This window comes from Ursus americanus, chromosome 6 (assembly GCF_024610735.1).
Source record: "Ursus americanus isolate L20-20 chromosome 6, mUrsAme1.1.p, whole genome shotgun sequence".
NCBI classification, from domain to species: Eukaryota; Metazoa; Chordata; class Mammalia; order Carnivora; family Ursidae; genus Ursus; species Ursus americanus.
In genome coordinates, this window is record NC_142132.1 from 24284105 (window position 1) to 24307722 (window position 23618).

At 47.4% G+C, this 23618-nt stretch overlaps 2 protein-coding genes across 6 annotated transcripts in view; one reads left to right on the plus strand and one right to left on the minus strand.

Moving 5' to 3' along the window:
* The window catches only part of CFAP58 (cilia and flagella associated protein 58), a 109027-nt gene extending 92120 nt beyond the window's left edge, over positions 1–16907 (minus strand). Inside the window, exons 1-2 of one of the 2 annotated variants that reach the window (XM_087862728.1) lie at positions 16723–16907; positions 11006–11077 (exon numbers count right to left, since the gene is read on the minus strand). The gene's annotated coding sequence lies outside the window, so the exon portion shown is untranslated. Of the gene's footprint in view, positions 1–11005; positions 11078–11563; positions 12158–16722 lie in introns of those variants that run through there. The other variant, XM_087862729.1, reaches the window with a different exon arrangement.
* A 206-nt stretch (positions 16908–17113) lies between these two features.
* The window catches only part of ITPRIP (inositol 1,4,5-trisphosphate receptor interacting protein), a 29921-nt gene continuing 23416 nt past the window's right edge, over positions 17114–23618 (plus strand). For 3 of the 4 annotated variants that reach the window (XR_006780628.2, XR_015724736.1, XM_087862730.1), the window contains exon 1: positions 17118–18199. The gene's annotated coding sequence lies outside the window, so the exon portion shown is untranslated. Of the gene's footprint in view, positions 18210–23618 lie in introns of all 4 variants that reach the window. The other variant, XM_045803059.2, reaches the window with a different exon arrangement.

A 23618-nucleotide genomic window follows, 5' to 3' on the forward strand; every position in this document is an offset into this window, starting at 1 on the left:
GTTATACAAGAATTCTCATTTCTCTAGTGTTAAGGGTTGAATTTGTTCCCCACAAAGGTATGTTGAAGTTCTACCCCCCAGTACCTGTAGACATGACCTTGTTTGGAAGTAGAATCATTATATATAAAATCAGTTAACTTGAGGTCATATGGGAGTAGGGTGGGCCCTAAGCCAATAGGACTGGTGTCCTTATAAAAAGAGGGAAAGTTGTAACTGTGTAGTGATGGATGTCTAAACTTTTTCTGGTAATCATTTTGCAGTATGTATATATATATACACAATTATATACATCAAATCATTATGTTGTATACCTAAAATTAATACAATGTCACGTGTCAATTATATCTCAAAAAAAAAAAAAAAGTAGGGGGTGGGACTTGGATAGGAACACCAACACAGGAAATCACCACCCAAAGACGGACACAGGGATTAGGCTGAGGCAGCTATGAGCCAAGGAAAGCTAAGGATAGCTAGCTACTGTCGGAAGCCAGGAAGAGGCAAGGAAGGATTTTACTTAGAGTCAGAGGAAGCACAGTCCCACCCATGCCCTGATTGCCGACTTCTAGCCTCCGGAACTGAGAGACGATAAATCTCGACTGTTTAAGGCCACCCTGCTCGCAGCACTCTGTTCTGGCTGGCCTAGCCAACTAATACAGCACAACAATAACAAAGAATGGGGATGCTTAATATGCCTATTTATTTATTCGGCAAATGTTCATTGAACATTTGCTGTGTGTAAGTTGGCATGAGGGAGACTGTAGGAGGCAGCAGGTAAGGAATAAACGGCCCTCCCGCAGGGAATTTCGACATTAATAGTTGATGGGATATGTTTTCAGACAATGGAAGTAAGGAATTTGATACCTGCCATAAAATGGATTCAACATTCTACAAGGGACCTATAGGAAGATGGAATTACACCCAGCAACAAGAATAAAAGCGTATTTCCTAAAGGAGGTGGTATTTGAGCAGGCCCAGAAGGAAAGCGAAATGTTCACAGGTGAACATGGAGAGAAAAGGTATGCCTGGCCCACGGCAAAGCCTGAACAAACGCTCAGGGCCCAGCAGTATCCAGGATTTGCGATTGGTTCTAAGAAGCTCACGTTGGCTAAAGTATAAGGAGTCCGACAGGGAGAGGGAAAGAGAAGACGAGACAGGGAGGTAAGGACAGACTGGAGGCCTTCAGTGGAATTCTAGGGGCTATGAAGCGGATTAATCTGTAGGCCACGCAGACCCACTCAAGACTTCGGAACTGAGAAGGTCTGAAAGGCCTTATTTAGGTATGCAACATGACGCTTCGATAGTCTACCCCGAAAAGAGCTTCAACATCAACACCCCATCGCTAATCAAAGAAATCAACTGAGATGATTTCTCTAATCCCCCAAAGAAAGTAAAATTTAAATTCACCCTGCAGATTTAGGGTAAGCAATCTCGTTTACCTTCCGCCTTGACAAGCCTGTCTTGCCCAATATAGAGAAAGTCTACATATTTTTGGTTTTCCAAAACACTCGTACTGCTGATTTCCAAAGATGGCACCCAAGCAAAAGAACCCGCATCTTAAAATAGATGCGGAGTAGCAAGTATATCTATAACATTTTCTATAACAACATTGGTACTAATGTTAAACTCAACAGCGGTTTCCTTCCCGACTAAAAGCAGCTTATTGCCAACATCACAATATAGCAATTCCACCAAGGAGAGAAAAACCGTATTAAGAAAACACGGTGCTGCTGCTGCCCTGTGTTTCCCCCTTGTTAATGCTAAACATGAGCACACAGCAAGATGCAGCAAGGCAACGTTCTCGGTTCCAGCCCTTTCGACGGTGCTCATGTCAACGCTTGATCACTAGCCTAAAGATTTGTTTGCAGACTAGGTTTTCCCTGTACACCTGGCACTTAGCACAGGAATGGGAAAATATCAAAGAAAGCAAAGTTTTTAATAAGAACTTTTATAAACAGATTTGTTCATATTGTCATTTTAAAAATACATGGCCACTAAAAGCACAGCAAAAATAGTCTCTGAGCTCGGACTAATAAGCAGTTGGTGTCTGCTCCATCAGAGCATATAATGGTATCTATTTTGCAAGTACCATTTCGACATGAACAAGTCAGAAAGGAACTGTGATGTTCCTTCATTCAACACCTATCCTGTGAGCGTTTACTATCTGCCAGGCACTGCTCTGGGCACGGGGAATACCAATCAGTGAGAGAAGGACAAGGAAAAGGGACAGGAGAACTGCCGTGATAAATGAGGCCAGAGTGTTAATGGAGACTTGTGGAAGCAGAGGTGAGGAAAACCTGGCTGACATCGAGTGAGAAGAAAAATAGAAGAAGGGAAGAAATGAGAGGAGATCATGAAGGGGAAGGAACCGGGAAATAATCTATTCATGGTGTTAGTATCTGGGGTTTATGTGTGGAGAATGAAGAATGAAATGAACCAAGATGACCGGCGAGGGAGAAAAGGAGGGAATGCTCAAAAGCAAATAAAGGGACAAATAAAGGAGAGCTGGAAGGAACAGGAGGAGGAGATGGGGAGGAAAGGAACATGAACGAGCTAGGGTAACAGGGTATGGTGGCCACCGCTGTGTGGATGTGAGAGGAACACGAGCATGAGGAGCCCAGGAGTGAAGAGGAGGAGAGTGGGAAGGGGGTTGCATGCTAAGGAAGGAGGGAGCTTTGCCCACAGGATGATGGAGTTTATAAGGGGAGACTAGATGTGGAGGAGAAGACGGAATGATGAGGGATGTGAATGGTGTAGAGGAGATAGAAGGAAGTAGAATAGAATGAGGGTGTGATGGTGATGAGAGAAGAGGGGACCAGGCTTCCGGTGGGTACACAATCTGCAAGGGTGCACAGGGCCTCTTGCTCAATAAACCTCACGCTTGGTTTAATACTCTGCTGTCTCGTTTCGAAATTCTTAATCATTTGTGAACAAGGAGCTCTGCATTTTCATTTTTCATTGAGTCCCACCAATTATGTAGCTGACCCTGGTTGAGACTGACCCTGTGACAGGTGAGATGAGGGAGGACTCTGATGGGACGATGGAGGAATGGGGTAGGACCATGATGAATGGGGACTGTGACTAGCAAGTGATGACAGGGACTCGAGGTTGTCCAAATTACAAATGAGGGTGCTAATGGACAAAGGGTCAATAAAGGACTGCAGAAATGACCCCTCATCAGTGAGGCTGAAGATGGGGTATACTGCAAAGAGGGGGAGTGAATGACGCTACAAGATTTTAACACAGTGATCAATGACAGGACATTGGTGGTGGGTGAAGAGCTTAAAGGAGATGTGTCACAGCAGGTGATCTGATGATAGGGAATCATGGTGTGACAGGTGGACAAGGATCAATGAATAAGGGTGACAGTGGGTATCTATGAAGCCTTCCTCCAGGTCCCCCCAGTCAGTGAGACATCAATATTTCTTCGTGTCTCTCCTGTGGTATCACCTTATGGCTCAAAATCTAGGAGTGGGTGCCTGTCATGTGTGAGTCTGGGAACTCATGAATTTCATACTATGTTTAACACAGAGCCAGTTTTAAGAGTGGGGGCGGGGTGTGTCTACCCAATTGAAGAAGAGACTCCTGTCTCTCTCCTGGTAAAGGGGTCAGAACCAACGAGACAGAGGAATGGGGTGAGGCTGCAGGTGAGGACAGGATGTTGATGGAGGAAATGTCGGAATCAATGGATGTGACAGGGGATAAGTCAACGGTAGGAGAGGGACTAAGGGGAGGAGTCGAGCGAGAGACGATAGAAAGAGGGGCACTGACTCCTGACCTCGGCCATCCTGACGCTTTCTGGGGGTAGCCTCAGAGGCTGCTGTGGTGATCGCGGAAACTGGGCCCGAGTCTGAGGAAGGGGCTGTGCACTCCCCCCAGCGTCTAAAAGGGCGCCACTTTATTTGTATCCAGCGCAGCGGGCAGAAACCCAGCGCTCGGCGCGTCCTCCCGTCGCCTGGCAACCGCCACGCCCTCTAGGGAAACAGGCGGATGACCTAAAGGGGCGGAGCCTCTGGGGCGGGCGCCTGGGCAGTGTCCCTTAGAGGCATATGCAAATTATCCTGAATGGGGCGGGACCAAGGAGGCGAAGGGGCGGGGCCTCTAAGAGGCTAGGCGGAATCCCAAGGTGCGTGCAAGAGGCTCCAGGAGAGAGGGCGGTGGGGCAGAGCCCGGAGGCCTCTAGGGCCAGCCCAGGACTAAAGCTTAGATGGAAATGTGCATCAGAGGTTTCTGGAAGGACCGGCAGACACCGTCTGCTCTCTGTGACAAAGGTTTGGTCGCGGGAACAAGAAATAATCTCAGTTCGAGTCAATTCAACTCTAATGAAGCAGCTACGGTACGCAAGACACGGAAGGGAAAGTAAGGTAGAGAAAACACAGACCCTGCCTTCAAAGGGTTTAGTCACTAGTGGTGAGAAAAATAGGGTGCAGCGCTCGAAGCACCCTGGGAAAACGAATGTGGAACCACACTTTAAAAAGCTACCTTTCATCTGGGGCTCCTCTCTCAAGACCGTTTCTTCTCCCTCTCCCCCTCTTCCACCATCCCCTTTAGCCTTCAGGTACAGAGTGCTGGAGTAAACAACTCGCTTCCTGAAACGTGCGAGACCCCTCTCTTGTATTATCTTTTCCCTTTATCCCCATCCTTACTCCCACCTCTCCTCAGTCCCATAGCCATTCAGGCTACTGTGCATGGATATGTATTTTTGAAAAGTATATACACTTTTATTAGTGTGTTTTTTAAATGTTTGATAATGATATTGGACTTAGGGATCACCTTATTTTCTACTTTTTTTCACTCCATATTCTTTTTCCAGATCTGTCCTTTTGCAGTTGGCATTGCAACCCTAGTTCATCACTTCTGATTTCTACATAACCTTCCATATTGGGCATCCACACACGTAACTTCCATTCCCCAAACAGATACCAAGGCTACCTCTACCTCTCCAATACCACAAACAATGCAGGCATAATCATCCTTGTCCCTGATCCTTTATGGACCCATGTGCAATTCCTAAGAAATACATGCCTCAAATGAGACTGTAAAGTTACAGGGGATGCACAGGGCCATCGCATTGGGTTATGCAACTTGTCCTGTACAAACACATCCAGCCACAGGGCATGTGGGGGCTGGAACACAGCCTCTACTCTTCCTTATGTCGTGTGCCCCGCTGAAGGAAGATGTGCCCTTTTCTTCCCACAAAAGCTCTCTTCCCTGGTTGTCATGAACCTAGAAGGCTATAACCATCCAGAAGGTAGCCTTTTTCAAATTCATCTGCCTAGTGGTGGACACTATTCTCCAATGGCACAAAGGTGCCTAGTCACCCGGAAGCAGCCCTGGGTACTTACCTTCACCCAGTACTGCTGGATTGCACCCCCGAATTGCTGCCCTATACTATGCTCCACTGCATAGTGCAAGGGTTTCTGTCCCCCACTCCCATCCTTGTCAGCTCATGGTAGTTTGTAGATTCATAAACACTCACAGTGTTTACTCAGTGCCAGATACTATCGTAAGTGCCTTGCATATACTACCTCGTCTAATTAGCCAATTTGATAGATTCTGTCAATTATCATGGAAGTAGTGTCAACATATTTTTGTTTTACTTTGCATCCCTCTGACTGCTAGTGAAATTGAACATTTCTTCATACATCTATAAACCACTTGAGCCTCCTTCTGTGAAGTGTCTATTTATAGCCTTGTCTATTTTTCAATTGCTCTTTTTCTTTTTGATTTGATTTGCAAGAGGTCTTTGTAAAGTCTGGACATTAATCTGCCTTCAAAAACTGGAAACTTTGCTTGTAATGTCCTTTGTAAGACAACAGTCCTTCATTTTGCAGCCCTTCATCTTTTTTCTTTCTTTCTTTCTTTTTCTTTTTTCTTTTCTTTTTTTTTTTTTACTTTTTCAAATGATTTAACAAGTCCTTCTCAACTCCCCCAAGGTCATAAAGGTCTCTGTCATTTTCTTCCATTAGTTTCATAATTTTATTTCTTAGCATTCAGTTCTAGAATCCATTTGGAGTTCACTTTTGCATATGGTGTGAGATAAGGATCCAGGTTTTTTTTTCTCAATGGAGTGAGCCCATTTTCAACATCTTGGTTCCCAAATACATATGGGTATGTTCTGAGCACTCTGGTTTGATCCTGTGCCATTACCACGCTGGTTCTGTAGCCAGTCATCATGATTGAAGGGCAAGTCCCCCACCCCTACTTCCGTCAAGACTGCACTGGCTTCTCATGAACCTCCATCACCCCATATAATTTTCAGGATGTTTTTCAAGTTCTTCATGAGAAATCTTATTTGGAACATTACTAAGTTTGTGAGTGAACTTGGAGAAAATCCACATTTGTACAATTATATCTCATTCATGAACAGAGGTTGTATATCTGGTAGACAAACATGACATAATATGGCTGAGGCATGATGTGCATGGAGGTGATGGGGGAGGTGGCAGATGAAGCTGGAGAAGCAGGCTGAACCAAACTGCAAGCCAAGCTAATTAGAATGAGGTGAACATAGGGCAGAAAACACGACTCAGGCTACTTTGTGTGTTTACAGGAGACCTGATCACACATTGGGACTATCAGGTTGTGGGACCACCGTGATCCAGAGAGATGCCATAACACTCCTGAAGGTACATAACAAAGACTAAGAGGGCCCTGGCCACCCATATTTTGTACTGGAGTCCATTGTGGTGCTATATGTCTTCCCATTTCCCAAGAATCCCCTGAAGGATTATTTTACAAGCAGATGACCTGTCAAGGTGACAGAAATTCAATCCAGAAAACACTTTTTTAAAGCACTGGCTACGTTGTAGGTACAAGACTGGCCACAGGAACCACAGCACTAACTATGGCAGAGTCACTGCCCTTTGCATTCACAATCTGGCTTTGGGAGAAAGAGAAAAAGGAAAATCTGCAATTAATTCTAACATTATACGATGGTCTAGATCATCTAGAACATGCCATGCCAATATTGAGCACAATGGGTGCTCTGTCAGTCTAGACACTGATGCCTGAGAGCATCACTTAAAATATAGGGACAAAAAGACCAGAACAAAGGAAATCAGAGATCCACGGGAAGTGGAAAGGAACATGACACCTTCAACTCACAGGAAAGAGATGTAGGTAGACATCAACTTGGATGGCTGAATGGATGAGAGGATGGGTGGTTGGACAAATTAATTTACGCTAATGAAAGAAAGTGCTTCATTTCCAATTTTCCAGATTACTGCTCCCCTTTGTTGTTGTAATAAAAAGGAGCACTAGGTGGCATCATACTACCAAAAGTCCTCACCTTTTAAAGTCTCAAGGAGAAACTCAGACTACCAAGATTGGGTCAGCCCATTTTAGACAAGAGTTGCTTTTATCAATTTCATTTCTCATTACATCCACTTAACTTAATTATTGAGCATCTACTATATGCCCAACCTATGCTGCATACTGTGGAGAATATAAAAGGAGCTGAAGAAAGGATCTCCTCCTCTGGGAGCTTAAGGAGAAGCAAAACATGTATGGCACCCCTCCCCCACACAAAAAAAATTTTAAAACAGTCCAAGGCTGGATGTCATAAGCACTGAAAGGAGAATGTCGGAATATAATATCCAGTGTAATCTGGCCCCTTTGATTTTCTGGTGCCTTCTCCCACAGCTCACTTCTTAGCCCAATGGCTTCTTTCAATTCCTTGTGTATGTCGTGTTCTTTCCCACTGCTTGGAGTTCACAGAGGCAGATCTTTCCCTCCGGTATACTCAACCCTTCCTCTTCACCTGGCTGACTCCCATCCACCCTTCCTTCAGACCTCACCTTCTCAGGGAGATCTTTTCTGACCAGCCCTCAGCACCAGATTACCTTTACAAGTACCATGTGTTCTATTTCTTGGACCCTCCCACAATGGTAATTAATCATGTATTCACAGAAATGGTTGCTTAATATCTGTCTTCTCTACCAGGCTATCAAGCAACAAGAAGACAAGGATCATGTTATATTTTCTTCAGCCCCATCTCCATTGATGTTATAGGCTGAACCATATCCCCCTAAAATTCATATGTTGAAGCCCTAACCCTCACTTACTTCAGAATGTGACTATATTTGGAGATGGGGCCTTTAAAGAGGTGACTGAGTTAAAACAAGGCCATGAGGGTGGGCCTAAAATAATCTAAATTGTGTCCTTATCGAAAGAGGAAATTGGGACCACAAAGAGACACCGGGGATGCATGTACACAGGGGAAAGATAGAGTGAGAAGGCTATCTGCAACCACGGAGAGAAACCAGACCCACTGAGACCTTGACCCTGGTCTCCCAGCCTCCAGAACTGTGAGCAAGTAAGTTTCTTGTTGTTTAAGCCACCCAGTTGGTGGCACTTTATTATGGCAGCCCCAGCAAACTAATATAAATGGCCTTCCCTCCTCTCAGTTTATAACTATTAAGTGAATGTGTATCGAATGAGTTCTAAAATAAGGAAGAACAGTGAAGGATGGCATATGAGGAAAAGCTACACGGTAGACATGGCCCTTGAACTTCACCTTAAATGATACAGATGGATTAGAGACATGGAAGAAAATAGAAGGAATCCCAAGTATGGGAAGGAGCATTGGGCAGATAGCAAGGCAAGAACGCAAAAATCCTGCTACAGCGAGGACGGGGTCCCTCTCAGGAGCCAGTGGACACTAATGTTGATAACAAGGTGTGTGGGTGAATGCAGAGAAGTGGCTACAAACACAAAGACCAGGAACAGCCAAGGACACACCCCTTTGCTCTGCCAGATAACTTGAATACATTGTCATGAACTGTAACACCTCTGCAAAGCTCTTTGTTTAAACCTGGATGTAAGTGCCTCGCACGGTATCCTCCTAGGATTTCTAAGCTGTGTTATGACTCGTTAATAAGGACGGCGTTACATACATAGCGCTCACCTCCTCCATAGCACCCAGCGAGGATATAAAGTGAAACTCCAGAAAAGCAGAAAGAAACACTGAGATGTGGTCCTCCATGGAAATTCCCAGCCTGCAATGCAAAGCAACTGTGCCCTAAAGGAAACCTACTCCTCTAAGGGATCAGAGGGGTCCTGGAGGCAATTTAGGGGGGAGTCTGAGCAGCCCACAATCCCCTTCTCTGAAACTAGTAACTCCCACCAGGAAGTATGTACCTCCCAGAAGCCAAAATGTTGTAGATGGCCTTATCTGACTCCCTGCAGCCAGAGCTGAAAGGGCTGGGGTGAAGACCTGAACCACATGAGGTCAATTCCATTATTTTTCCTGGGGATCTATAATTGGGGTCAAGAGTTGCAAGCCACTCATTGCTGGGGCCTGGAACTGAGCACATGAAGCCCAGGAGAGGCAGAGAAAGGTAGGCTGCCTAGGGGGAAGAATAAAGCGAATTGAACATGGAGGGACACCCATGGGCCCAAGGGAAGAAGGGAGAGCCGGCAGAAGGGGACCTCCTTGGTGGCTGATGCCTCTTCAGAGCCTGGTAACAATCCTGGGAAGGCCGGGCAACACCTATGCTCTCGAGTGCTGCCAGATAGGACCTCCCAACAAATTCACCTCCTTTCTTTAAGCTAGATGGAGTTGGTGTCCATTGCTTACACGCCCGGAAAACCCCAAAGCCCTGACCAACACAAATCCTGTTTATGCAGGCGTTCTTGTGATGTTGCTTGAATTTACTGTCCATGAAATCTGAAAACTGTATTTGGGGCCCAAAACAGCAGGGCAGAAACTGCTCCAGTCATCACATCTAACATTTCTCCTGCAGGCTGTTGAGAAGATTAAAAGCCCACATGTTGCAGAAAATTGTTAGCATTTATCAGCCGACCCCCTGCTCACCTTGGATGGCAGAACAGAGCCCCAGCTGGCTGGTGCTCTCCAAAACGGTGCGGGCCATATTTTATTCCTTTAATCTGCTCCTAATCTACTTCACAGAACATTTGTTGAGCATTTGACATCGGTTCCCAAAGGGTCTCCATACAGACTTCCCTCTTGATACCGGAGGAGGCGACGCAGCTCGGGCAGATTCGTCAGGAAGACTGAAAGATTGGCCATGAGGTAGAAGCAGTGGGCGATCTCCCACCGCAGGCGATAATTTTCACCAGAAGGGGATGACAGTGTCACAACCACACTGTCGTCCAACCTGCCTTGCATTTTCTTGGCTTAACGGCAACTGCGCTTCCCCCAGTCAGATTACGTTTGGGTCTGACGGCTCATTCAGTGGGTGCTCTGGCGAGAGAGGCCAGGCCAAGATTGCAGTTTGATGCCTTCCAAGAGACAGTGAGGACTTACGCAAACGAACTGGCTAACCAGATTAGTTCAAAAGACTGAGGAGCTCCACACAACCTGTTCCCACCACAAGTGAATAATTAAATTGAATAAATGAGTGAATAAATAATTTAAAAAAAAATCAAAGCACAAATCTCTTTGATGATGGGCCGATGCTCTTATGTCTGCTATTCCCTGAAGACACCCTGTTTTCGAACACCTCTAGACTTCACATATGCTGGTCCCTTGTCAGGAATATCCTACGTCTCCTTCTTTGTCCAGTTGGCCTTTTCCAAGCTCAGCTCAGTGTCATCTCCTCCAGGAAGTCTTCCCTAGTTCGGTACTCCTCCTCTGTGTTGCTAGAAAACCCTCAGTGTCGCTGTCAGTACACAATATTGTAACCATGTGTTTATTTCTGTCTTTCCCACCAGACTCGAAGGACCAGTTTTTTCTTTAAATATATCTATGGTGCTGACCCAGAAGAGACAGTCAAAACAAAGTTTGATGAAGGAAGAAAAAACATAATTCACTTATACACGCATGCACACAGCAGTTACTTTCAGGAGTGCTTAGTGACTACGGGAAGTTAAAAGCCATTGGAACACAAACATTTGAGACCCTAAGGTGGTTAGCCAAAATCACCCCCAGGTACACCAGGCCCCCCCACAGAAGTATTCAGGATTACAGTAAAATCCATTTATCTCCTTCCTTTCTCTCTCCTTGATACAAGCGCCAAGGTTTGAGCCAAATGTTTTTTCTTACCCCCAGGGCCAGATGCACAGTAGGTACTCAATGGAAGTTGACGACTGGCTCCCCATAGCAGCAGACAGGCATCTATAAAATGAAACTATGTGTTATGTTAAAGGAATAAACTCTCCTTTCTACCCTGTGAGTAGGTTTCTTTCTTTCCAATCTCTGCTGCCAGATCTACTGAGTAATTTCAGCAGCAGAACAGGACTGCGAAGCACCTGCTGTGAACAGGTGTTCTCGGAGGCAACAATGGGAGGGAGGCAAAAAGCCCCGAGCCCCTCCTCCCCCCCCCTTCCCCCACCCCCGCCAAGGCGCTTGAAACCCAGTTGAAGCTGAGCAGGACCATTCAAACCTCCAGGACGGCAGAGACCAGTCTAAACTGACATTGTAGTTTTAGACTCTAGCACCAGAATCTGCCAGCTTTTCCTGTAAAGGACCAGATTAAGAAATACTGTGGGCTTCCTCGGCCACACGGCCTCTGCACTCAGCTCTCCTACTGTAGCGCGGAAGCCGGCGCAGACGGCACAGAAATGAATGGGCATGGTTCTGATCCAGTAAAACCTTACTTACAGAAACAGGTGGCGCTCCGGAGGTGGCCTGCCAGCCGTCGTTTGCCAACTCCTGATTTAGCACAACGCCTGGCATGTGGTAGGTGCTCAAATATTTATTGAATTAATGAGTGGGTAAATGAATAAGTGAATGTGTAAAGGCAGGTTTTTTCCTAGGATTACAGCATAGTGGTCTCAAGTCCCAGGGTACCATCTTTAGACATTAACTACAGGGAGAGCAATGAATACCCGCTGACCGGAAACAAGTTTGACAGAAATTATCTGACAGTTTTCCCCACTCCACGTGCTGTGTGTGGTTGGAAATTTAACATCTATAAACCACTAACAGCTTTCATAACAGAGATGCGACTTAGAAGAGTGGCTTAAAGAAGCATTTTTGGGGGGCGCCTGGCTGGCTTAGTCAGCGGAGCGTGCGTGCGACTCTTGATCTTAGGGTTGTGGATTCAAGTGCCATGGTGGGTGTGGAGATTAATAAAGAATTTAAAAAAAATTCTTTTAAGTAGGCTCCATGCCCAGCGTGGAGCCCAATGCAGGGCTTGAACTCATGACCCTGAGATCAAGATCTGAGCTGAGATCAAGAGTCAGATGCTCAACCGACTGAGCCACGCAGGCGCCCCAAGAATAAAAATCTTAAAAAAAAAAAAATTAAATTAAGATTTTTTTCTCTGACTCTGGATCATGACTCATTAGTAAGTTGTGGCCTGCATTTTTATTTTCAAGAAGGGTAAGAGATGGGTAGAAAAAGAAGAGAGAACACATCAGAGTGTCTCACGGGTAGTAAGCATAAGGATTGTTTCTAGGGAATCTTTTATATGTGAGTATATTGGGTTCTGAGGTAAAAAACATTTTAACCTTTGTAATCTCATTCTTGGGGAAATTCCATGTCGTTGTACATTTGAAGGGGATTTACTTTAAACAGAAAGATATAGCATAGTAGTTGAGGTCAAGATTCTGGAGCCAAAGTGCCGGTTCAAATCCTGGCTCTGCCGCTTATTAGCTGTGTGACCTCAAACAAGTTACTTAGCCTCTCTGGGCCTCATTTTCTTCATCTGTTAAATGGGAATGCTAATGATACCTTCTGTGTGGGGTTATTACGAGAATTAAATGAGTTGTTATATGTAACGTGCTTAAAGCGATAGTATAACCACGTGCTGGAAGTTTTACCTACTGTGCCATCACCGAACAATAATGTGACCCTGACTGTGTGACCTAGTTTCTCTCGACTTCACTTTCATGGGTAAATAATCTCTAACCTGTTGGTTCCAAAATTCGTAGAAGAGGGAGCAATTCCCAGCACAGGCCTTGAAGAAAGAAATAGCCAAATGTAAGTCATCTGTCCTGTTCAACAGACACATCTGAGGTCTCAGCAAAGCAGCCTGCTCCAGTGAAATGCTCCGTAAACCAACTTATTACCTCTTGAAACTGCACACAAAGGTGAATTCATGATGGCAAGAGACTGACCAAATCAAGGAAGATGCTCTTTTTTCCTCCATCCATCACCCTGTTCATGACTAGCGTTGGCTTCCTGTTTCTCCCTTTGTCGTGTATTTTATTCCACATACTGGGATAATCACAGCTGGGGGTCAACAGGAAATCTGTCCCCATGTTTGTTTGGGTTTATTTTAATATTCTTGACTGTGAAGTACAGTGTGAGACCGCCCTACAGCTGGTCTGGTGTTGGTCACTAGTCACCTTTCACTGTGGAATTTGAAGTGACATCCAGCACCTGAGGTCATGAAAAGAATTCCATTTACCTTCACACACACACACACACACACACACACACACACACACGAAACAAGCCAACAGAAAAACGGGCAAAGTTATAACTGACTATCTACAAATGAAGACATAAAAATGGCCAATAATCATGTTCCGTTCAGCCTCGCTTGTATTTAAAGAAGTACACATCAACACATTGAGATATCTGTTTTACCTATAAAAGAAGCATACTAGAAGAACCTGGGTGGGTCAGTCAGTTAAGCATCAGACTCTTGATTTCGGCAAGGGTCATGATCTCAGGGTCATGAGATTGAGCCCTGCATCGGGCTCCAAGCTCAGCATGGAGTCTGGTTGAGATTCTTCCCCTCTCCCTATCTGCTCTCTCTCTCTCTCTCTCTCAAATAAATAAGTAAATAAAATCTTTTTCTAAAAAGAAGTTTATTTCAAAAAAAAAAAAAAAAAAAAAAAGAACCACCCTAGTTGAAGTTAGGAAATAGCCAGGGCTGGAAAGGATATGGGGAAACAATCATTCTCATACTTATCAGTGAGCCTAAATTGGTGAAAACAGCTTTGGAGGATGCTTTTGTAATATGTACATCACCTCTGACCAGACCCAAAGCTGTCAAAGCATTCAAGCAGCCATCTATATACAGACGTCTCATTTGAGAAAAATAAATCCATTTGTTTAAGTCTCTTGTAGTCTCAAACATATACAAAATTATAGTCAGGTATTCTATTACTTACAACCAATCACACTCCAAATTGACGAGTTAAAAAAAAGAAAAAGAGGTGAAAGAAGACGTCCTTATCTGGCATTCACTTGAACAGGATGTTTCTAGTATTTTCCCATTAAGCATGATACTAGATTTGGGGCTGAACTTCACCCCTGACTTTTATCATGCTACAGAAGTGTTTAATTATATTTTGATATACTGCTGGAATTCTGAAATATTTTAATTAGGATTTCTGATAGAGTATTTGTAAATGAGATTAACATGTCACTTCTCTTTATTCCCTCCCTTCTTTAAAGATTTTATTTATTTATTCATTTGAGAGATCGAGCAGAGAGAGGGGCAGAGAGAGAGGGAGAGGGAGGCAGAGAAGCAGACTCCCCACTGAATGTCCATCTCAGGACCCTGAGATCATGACCTGAGACAAAACCAAGAGTCAGACACTTAACCGATTGAGCCACCCGGGTGCCCCTTCCCCAGGTGCCCCTTCCCCTTTTTAATGAGTTATTGTTATTGGACTGTTATTGGACTATTTTGACTGATATATTATTACTGCTTATTAAGAAAAGAATTTCAACCATTGAGTTTTTTTGTGTCAATGACTAAACTTTTTATTTCTATATATTGTATTTGTACTTTTCAAATTTGCCCATTTTTTCATAGTGTTATTTCTATCGTTTTTTTTTATCATTTTATCTTTGTAATTATTTTGAACTATAACTATCTTATAGGCTGTTTCAAATTGCGCTGTTGTATCAAGTTCTTAAGAGGCTAATTCTCTTGTTTATTATACCTACCAATCCCATCCCTCATGTGGTTTGTCCCCTAGTTTATAATTTCTTATTATAAGCTCATCTTCAATGGGCATTGTTTATGCTGCGAGAGAGCAGAAGAAACACCTGGGTTTCTCAATCACTTCTGACAGGACCAAGGAGAGTCATCACTTTGGAAACAGCTTTGATATTTTATGTTGACTTCAGGATTCCCTCACCACACCGGTTGTGTAAATTGGGGCCTCACACCTATGCGTGCCATAGCCAGGCTAGTGGTTTCCATTTCTATAGCAGACAACTTCGGTTCATCCAGAGCCCCAGACAAACCACAAAGTTCCTTGCTGGGATCCTGGACAAGTGGGAGAGTTCTTTTCTCCATCCTCTAGTCCCTAAGCTCCTTGGTAGGGTCCCAGTTGTGGGCAGGGGTCCCCAGTCCAGATCTCTGCCTTTCTAGAACCCAAGGCCTGAGTGAGTCCTCACCTCCAGTCAGCCTTTGGGCTTATTTAAAATAAGACAACTCGGGGCGCCTGGGTGGCACAGCGGTTAAGCGTCTGCCTTCGGCTCAGGGCGTGATCCCGGCGTTATGGGATCGAGCCCCACATCAGGCTCTTCTGCTATGAGCCTGCTTCTTCCTCTCCCACTCCCCCTGCTTGTGTTCCCTCTCTCGCTGGCTGTCTCTATCTCTGTCGAATAAATAAATAAAATCTTTAAAAATAAAATAAAATAAGACAACTCTCCCGAGGTGCTTCTGAGTTCTATCTTCTTGCCTCACCCCTAGAGCTCCCCCTTTCTTCCTTTCAATCATCGCTACCTTTTTTTTCAGCTGTTCTGTGTTTGAAGCAGAGGGTCCCTAACTTCTTGGTCCCTCCTGCTCCCAGAAGCTGAATCTTTGTTCCTTCCTGTCTTCTAAAAACACTTTCTAGAGTAAGCACAAGGCACTGTGGAAACTACGTGGCGGCGAGGCGGATTCTAACCAAGGCATGGTAATTCAAGGAAGAGTTCCTGGAAGAGAAATTGCCTATTTTGAAGACCTTAGCCAGGCCAGAAAAAAGTGTGTGTGCATGGGGTGACAGGTTAGAGAAAGAGGTGGATGTCGGTTGCAGGCAGAAGAGCACATGTGCATATCTACAGGGTAGGGGCAGGGAACAAAGCCCATATCACATTCTGAGAAGCACAAGTTCCAAGAACCGCAAGGACTTCGGTGTGGAACGTGTAGTGAGATATGAACTTGGTGAGACAAGTCTAGGAGGATTCATGAACGGCCTGTGTGCCAGGTTACATAGTGAACTTTGCGCTGAGAGCAGAGAGGAGCCAATGCAGGACACACCAGGACACAAAGAGTGAAATCAAGTTTAAAGGAAAGACAAACCTAATAAATGTTCCTTATATAAATAAATATACACAGCTGAAATTGCTGAAACGACTTTGCTCGCAGAATGACAATCCCAGAGGACATTTCAGTACTAACCTTCACATTCCAGCATACAGAACCCTGAACTCTTACCCCAAGGATTATAAGCCAGTGTAGGGGTGCTTAGGGCAGTGTCCCTACCCTCCAAGAATTTCTTCTGCCTGCTTTGGGGAGAATGACAGACGTTTGGCATTTGTTTTGCAGACATTTTGGCAATACACAGCTCTTTCACAAATGTTTCCCTAGATCGCTCAGTCAAGAAGGAAGAATTTCCTCTGCCCGTTAAGGTCCTTCTACTAGCAAGACCAAGAATCAAACTGCCATGAGATAGATTTTTTTAACAGGAGAAAATCAAATTTAGGTTCCTCTATAAGGGGAACCCATATAGATGCGGAAATTCCAAAGACAGTGAGGCGACAGGAGGTAATGTGAGCTGAGGAGCAGGGTAGGGGCCTGAGGATACAAAGGGGAGAAAGACCCGTCACCAGACGTGGAAAGGAGAAGTCTGGAAAATGAAACTTGCCTTATTATGCAGAGAAGCTTCTTAGGTAAAGAGGAATCTGTTAATAGCTCTCTTCCTAGTGCAGGCAGGCGGTTGAGGGGGTGAAGAGCTTTTCCTGAATCTGCCGGGGCTTGATTGCTTTTAACTCAAAATAACGTTCCTGCCAAATTGGCCCATCTTGGGGCAGCCTGCCCTTGGCCCCTACAAGCCCATTCCCCATCCCTCCCCACCCGCCCCCAAAACTCTGCCATCTGTCCCTGATGTAAGGAGAGCTCTATGAGCAACAGCAGAAGCTTGAAAACAAGAGTAACCTGGGCCAAGGGCCAGGGGGGTCTATTTTTAGCACTTTGTCTCACCGCCTGTTTATCTGTGAGACTCAGCCTAATGTCTTCCAGGCGAGTGTTAAAGTTATTTGGCCGGCTCCGAGAGGAAGGGAAATAGGTGAACTAAGACCCAACAGCAGCAGCAATGGTGATAACCATTTGGACAGTGTGTTCTCATAATTTCCCCAAGGCGCCCTCTGTGGCGTGTGACTCCCCCAAACCCACTTCATGCAGCATTTTTTCAAACCGTTGCCGGCCACTTCTACTGGCTGTGACATTGCAGCAGCTCACCAGTGGAAAAGAATACGTTATGGACTTCATAACCCATTAAGGACCACCAGGGTGGCGCGGCCGCTGTCCCACGCGCCGAACTTCACAAACAGGGTCCCACGCACAACGGTAAACAAGCTTTGGATCCTACAGCGCCCTCTACAGATGGAAGCGGGCAGTCACCATGCTCCTTTGTGCCGGGTTACTCGGGGAGAAAAACAACGAAGCATTGGCTTCTCGTTCAATTTGCTGAGTTATTTTAATCCATTCAAGCCGCAAAAAAAGAAAAGGGCCGGCGTCGCGTCTCGATTTATATTTCCCTCCCGAAGACAAAAGAGGTGGCCCCTGGAATTCCGCCGCTCGTAAAACGCGCCGCGGGGAAAACGCACAGCCGACTGGCGGTGATTTAACCCCTTCCATTCCGCCGGCCCACACCGACTTTTAAGGGCGTCCTCCCCGACTCCCCGTACGCCCGCACTAGTTGACTCCGGTGGCCGGAGCCCGACTCGCTCGGTCACCCTCCAGTTCTGCTCGCCCCTCTGGAGTTTCGGGGGGTCAATGGGCCGACCTCTGCGTCGGCCCCGGCTCCGGGCCCCCGCAACCCGCCTGGTCCTCCTTAAGAAGCTTCCGCTGCCCGGAGTAGAGGCGGGTGTTTTGTTCTTATAAGGAGGAAAAAGTTTCTGTGACATCCAGGAAATGAGTAACTCCGCAGCCTTTAGGGCCGCGCTGATGGAGGCCCGAAGGCAGGAGCCGGCCGGGGTGTCGCCGCCCCCGTCCCCCTAAGTGCCGGGCTGGACGCTCGGCCGAAGCCGCCCGCGAACCGCGGCCTCCGGGCCCTGGGGACCCGTGCGCGCAGCCGGTCTGGCGCGGTCCCTGCCAAGACCGGGAGCCGGACGAAGGCCAGTGTAAGTCCCGGTGCGTCCAGCTCGCGTGGTGTGGGAAGAGGAGCGCGGGGCGGGGGTCCGCGGGTAGGCGGCGCTGCGCCCGCGGTCTGGCCGCGGAGCTGGGTCCCGGGGGGCGCGGGCGGCTGCTCCGCCTGGGGTTGGGCTGCCTGGGGAGCCCCGGCTGCGTGGTCTTTGGAGGCGCGCGCGTCCTGCGCCCCCGTGTCTCTGCTCCAGCCCCGGGCGCGGACCCCGGGGGCACCTCGCTGCAGCCCCGCGCGGCGGGCAGCTCCTCCTCGGGGCGCCTGGAGCGGGGCCGCGACGTTGTGCCCGGTGCCCCGACGATCCGTTACTTCTGACCGTCGGAGCGGAGTGCCGGGGCAGAAAGACAGGCCAGGTCACCGGCCCTTTGGCCAGCCTCCTTCCCCTCCTGGAAGGAGGCAGGAGGAGTGCAGCGTGTTTTTTCTCGGTTTTAGGTAGTGAAGGTAGGGGGTTATGGGGGCCGGATGAAGCCTCCACAGCTTCCTCTTTCGGGACTATTAGTGGAGGAGACCCCACGCTGTGCAGAACTTTCTCTTGCGGATTCAAATAGTCTCTGCCGTCTGACCCTTAACCCATCCGCACCCCTCCCCAGTTGTCTCTAGCTTTCTGCTTCCAGGTGAAGGGACTCAGAAGCCCCGAGGCCAAGCTTCCCATCCGAAACGCTCCTCTTTAAAAACCAACCAGGAAGGGAAAATATTTCACTGAGCCACTCAGGGACCGCACGTTGCCATTCTCATCCTCTGCCTGGTTTGAGAAGGCACCACCTTCAAAACAAAAGAGCTCCAGATAGTGGCAGATCCGAGACCCCGGTCCTTGGGATCCAAATCAGTTTGAGAATCCTGTTCTGTTCTCTTGTTACTCTTCTGGTTTTGACTCAGGGCCCTTCCCTTTTACAAACCAGTTCTGCCTCGGAGAGGCTGCCAGGTTAAGCTGATCTGAGGCTGGTGTAGTCACAGGTCCAGGTTAGCTGTGAAAATGGCATGGCAGACACAGGTAGAATTGCTGCCGTTCATGTCTTTATTAATAACATAATGGGCTGTGCTCTGGAGTCATCCTTCCAGCCTACGTGCCTAAGTGGCTTTCATTGTTTGCTAATTCCCTATGCCTGCTGCTGCTCGGGGCCATTCTGCCCTCGTATTTTCCACTTGTGGGTAACCATAAAGTGGTTGGTTATACTGACTCTCTGCTCGCTCCCTGGGTGGATGGAAAGGCTTTTGTTCAAATGCCATACCCTAGCTCCATAATTTTCAAAGATGCGGCAATTTCAAGCTCTGGCTTTCAGGGGACAAGGATCTGAACTTTTAACCCGATGCCATCATCCCAGAAGTTGTCACCTTACCAGGAATGGCCCCCAGCTCCTGTGGTGCTCAAAGGGAAACAAAGAAGAGGGTGTGGGGGTGAACTTTTTATCTGGGGACAGTGACAGGGAAGAACTTCTGGTAGAGGCTTCTGGCAAAATTGCCCACCTGAGAAAGTACTGTCTGGGAGAAAACTGGCTTTGGGGATGCCGGGGTGCCTCAGTGGGTTAAGCCTCTGCCTTCAGCTCAGGTCATGATCCCAGGGTCCTGGGATTGAGCCCCAGTCAGGCTCTCTGCTCCCAGGGAGCCTCCTTCTCCCTGTCCCTATGCCCCTCCCCCTGCTTGTGCTCTCTCACGTGCGTGCTCTCTCTCTCTCTCTCTTTCAAATAAATAAAATCTTAAAACTGTTTTGTATTTTTCCCTTCTTGAACCCCTGGGGTCAATAAAGAGAAGGTGGGGGATTCTGTCTGATGGAGGAGGTACGCATCTCAGTGGGAGGCAGTGACCAGCAGAGCCCCTGGAAGGGTAGTGTTGGGCCCCTGGAGTGCATGCGCTCAGTGCTCCATGCCATCTCTTGGAAGGGACAGCACTGCCAAAGGAAACTGGTCCAGAGGAGAGGGGATGGCAGGGCAAAGGGGCTCTGCAAAGTGCGTCTTGTGAGGGAGAAGGAAGTGAACCGGCAACATTTGTCTCCGGGATGAGAAGCCGAGGGGGCTGAGGCTGTGGCCTTCAGGAATCTCCAGCACTGGCACTTGAGAAAAGGAGAAGACTTGCTCTGTCTAACTTCAGAGACTCACTGATTAGGAGAGACAGGGAGACAGGTCTTACTCAGAAGTAAGCAGTAACTCGCCAACAACTAGAACTCCTCACTGGGTAATGCACTGCCCATGCCTGTCACCAGAGATAGCTGGCCATCAGCCATTATGAAGGAGAGACTCCCTTCAGAGGCCAAAACTGTGGCTCCATATTTGGGGCCGAGAAGTCCCCTCAGTAGGGATGAGGTAGTAGTGGAGCTTGTGGGGTTTTAATAGAGAAGCGTCCTAGAGTGCTGGGGAGCTGAGGAGCAGCACCTTATTGCTGGGGAGAGGGATGTATCCGAGAATGCCAAGGGATGTTAATAATAACCACCAAAGCTGTTGCTAGTATATTCCGCTCCTGGTGTGAATTACAATAAGATGTACCTCGCTGCAAGGGGATGGCGCCTTGGTGACATTTAGGGTACCACCTTGGGGCCTCATCTTAATGGGCTTGGCCGAGGCACATAGCTGGACAAGTACATGGGAGCTGGATTCATCCTCACCATACCCTGGCCAGGTGTTCTTGAGCAGTATACCACCTGTGCAACCATACATAGCAGCCCTGATAACCAGCCACTATTGAGGGCTTAACATTTATTTGCCAGGCTTTTTTTCCCCCCCAAAACCACCTTCCTTTCATTAAGTCATTTAATTTTCATAGTAGTCCTATGAGGTAGGCACTGTTATCCCCAAATAGATGAGGAAACTAAGGCACAGAGCAGTGAAGTATTCAGGAGTCTGGAAGCTGAGTCCCAGTCACTGAACGTTCACAGAACAAGAAACAAGCTTAAAAAGCTAGTTCGGGGGCGCCTGGGTGGCTCAGTTGGTTGAGCACCCGACTCTCGGTTTTGGCTCAGCTCGTGATCTCAGGAGTCATGGGATCTGCCCAGTGCCAGGCTCCACGCTCAGGGGGAGTCTGCTTGGGAGCTTGGGATCCTCTCCTCTCTCTCCCTCTGCGCCTCCCACCCCTCACACGCTCTCTCTTGTTCACGCGCTCTCTCTCTCTCTTTCTCTCATAAGTGGATACATCTTAAAAAAAAAAAAAAAGTTAGTTTGGTTGGGGGCCCTTGTGGGAAGAAGGAAAGAGCAATTGCTTTTTTCTTTGTCCAAGGAAGAAATACCCACTCTCTGCTCAGATGGAGAAAAGATGGAAAACTCATCTGGCAGCAGAAAGGCAAGGAAAGAAAGAGCACTCTTGGCCTTGACAGCTCATGGGAGGCGTGGCCCAAGTATCAACTGACTTTTCTCTTTAATTGCTGGGCAGTGTGAGGTGGCAAATCCAGTTTGGGGCCTGACATAAGGGTGATGAGTAAGTGCCACCTGTATGTGGTGCAGAGGGAAAAGGCCACAGCTACACGGGGCCCCTGACCTAGGCAGGAAATGCCCCCAGGAGTGGAACGAGGTGGCGAGTGTCCAAACATGCTGTTCTAGCACTTCCCACCCCCCAGTCCCCATCTGTTCCCTCTTCCCTTCCCTGTCCAGGCCCTATTCACCTGCAAATGCCTTTCCCAAGCTTGTTCAGGAAATCTTTCCCCAAATTCCATTTCACACCCTCATATATCACTTATTTTCCACACCGTACATTTTAGCACTTAGGTAGCTGAAATGAAGCATGTTACTACATACTGTCTACAGACAGCAGTTTAAACAAACTAGCTTCTCATCCAGTGAGGGTGCCTCACAGTCTCTTGGGAAGGATCAGCTGGTACCCAGCAGATTTCGCATAAAGGTGGTATTTATGTGGATCATGTCACCTGTCCCAAGTCTAGCTCTTAGCTGTGCCTACTCAGAAATCCCATCTCCACAATTTTCCGAGTGGTTTGGTCTTGGACTACTGAGTCACCTCTAGAAGATCCCGGAAGTGGGTGTGCAAATTAGAATGCTAGTTTATTAATTTGGAAGACTTAATGACCATCACCATCACGCAGACTAGATAGTATCTGGTCCCTTCGTCCTGGGCGAGCCACATGGGAATCCAAAGATCAGCTCGTGCTTAGCAAAGCAGGAAATGGAGGGAGGGGGATGCCTAATAACACGGGACTCTCTTGACTTCCATGGACCTCTGATCAGTGGAGAGACACCTGCCAGGTAGACCAGTACTCCAGTCAGCCTGGCTGTGTAGGTCTCCTTGGCCAGTGTCTCAGGGGCAGTGTTTACCTGATAGGATTTCTCCATTTCCTCTTGCATAATTTAGCTATTTTTATTTTACTTACTTAATTTGTTTAGTGCTTTATAAGCTTTAGCTCCCAGCTACATAGAGTTTCATTTGCATAAGTTAACCACTATACAGCTCCAGGGTTGGAGGCCAGGACGAAGGGGTAAATGCTGTATGCAAATTAAGAGGATTTGGTCAGGTGGCCTGGATGGGTCAACAGTAAGCCAAGCACAGAGCAAAGAAACATGGTCCCTAATCAGCACAGATGCTTGGGGAAGTGGAAGAGCCCAGACTGGCCACTTAGGGCAGCCCCTGTGCGAGCATGGGTGTGAAGCAGTACTAAGGCACTGCTCGCCTTGGCTGCCTCGGGTCAGCTGGCCTGCCCAGATGGCCTCTCGGGATTTAAAGGGCTCTCTGTGAGCTCTGTCTGGCCCCGCATGGCTCATCTTTAGTAAGCCATAGTCTTCAGGTGCCCCAGCGCCAAGGAAATGTGATCCACGTGGGCTTTGGGGTAGGGTGGGCTTGGGTTGAGTCCTGGCCCCACTGCTCAGTACATGGATGTTCTCTGTATTGGGGCCAGTGCTTTGACTGTTTCAGGCCTCAGTTTCATCATCGGTAAAATGGGGATAACCACTCACAGGACATGTGTAGAAAGCACTGAGCACTGTGCGCAGCACAGACTTCTGATCGGGCTAGTACGTGCTCTTAAAGACAGTAGAGTTCAGTCGAGGATCCATATTCTCTGCCCAGCTGGGACCCCAGCTTCCCCATTAGTGCCACTGATGTCTGGCCAAAGGACAAGGCTGTAGGGACCCAGACTGTCCTAGAGGCTTAGAAGGAAGGAGCTCATTGGTGCCCTTGCTGTGGTTTGTTCAGAGCTGAGGACAAAGCTGCTAGTCCCCACTTTCCGCCAACTCTGTGGGAGGGAGAGTCAGGTTTGATGCTTGGTCTGAGCAGGCGTCCTTCCAGAGGGAGAGAAGGGTGAGGTTTTCTGGGCAAGGAAGAGGGTCCTGCGGGGGTGCCTAAGAGGTCTGCAGGGCCTTCCTCAGCAGTTTGGGACCTGTGGTATTTTCTCTTTGAAAGCATATTCCCCCTGTATCCAGTGGCCCACCCCCTGACATCAGCAGAATGGAAGCACCTGGAAGGTGACA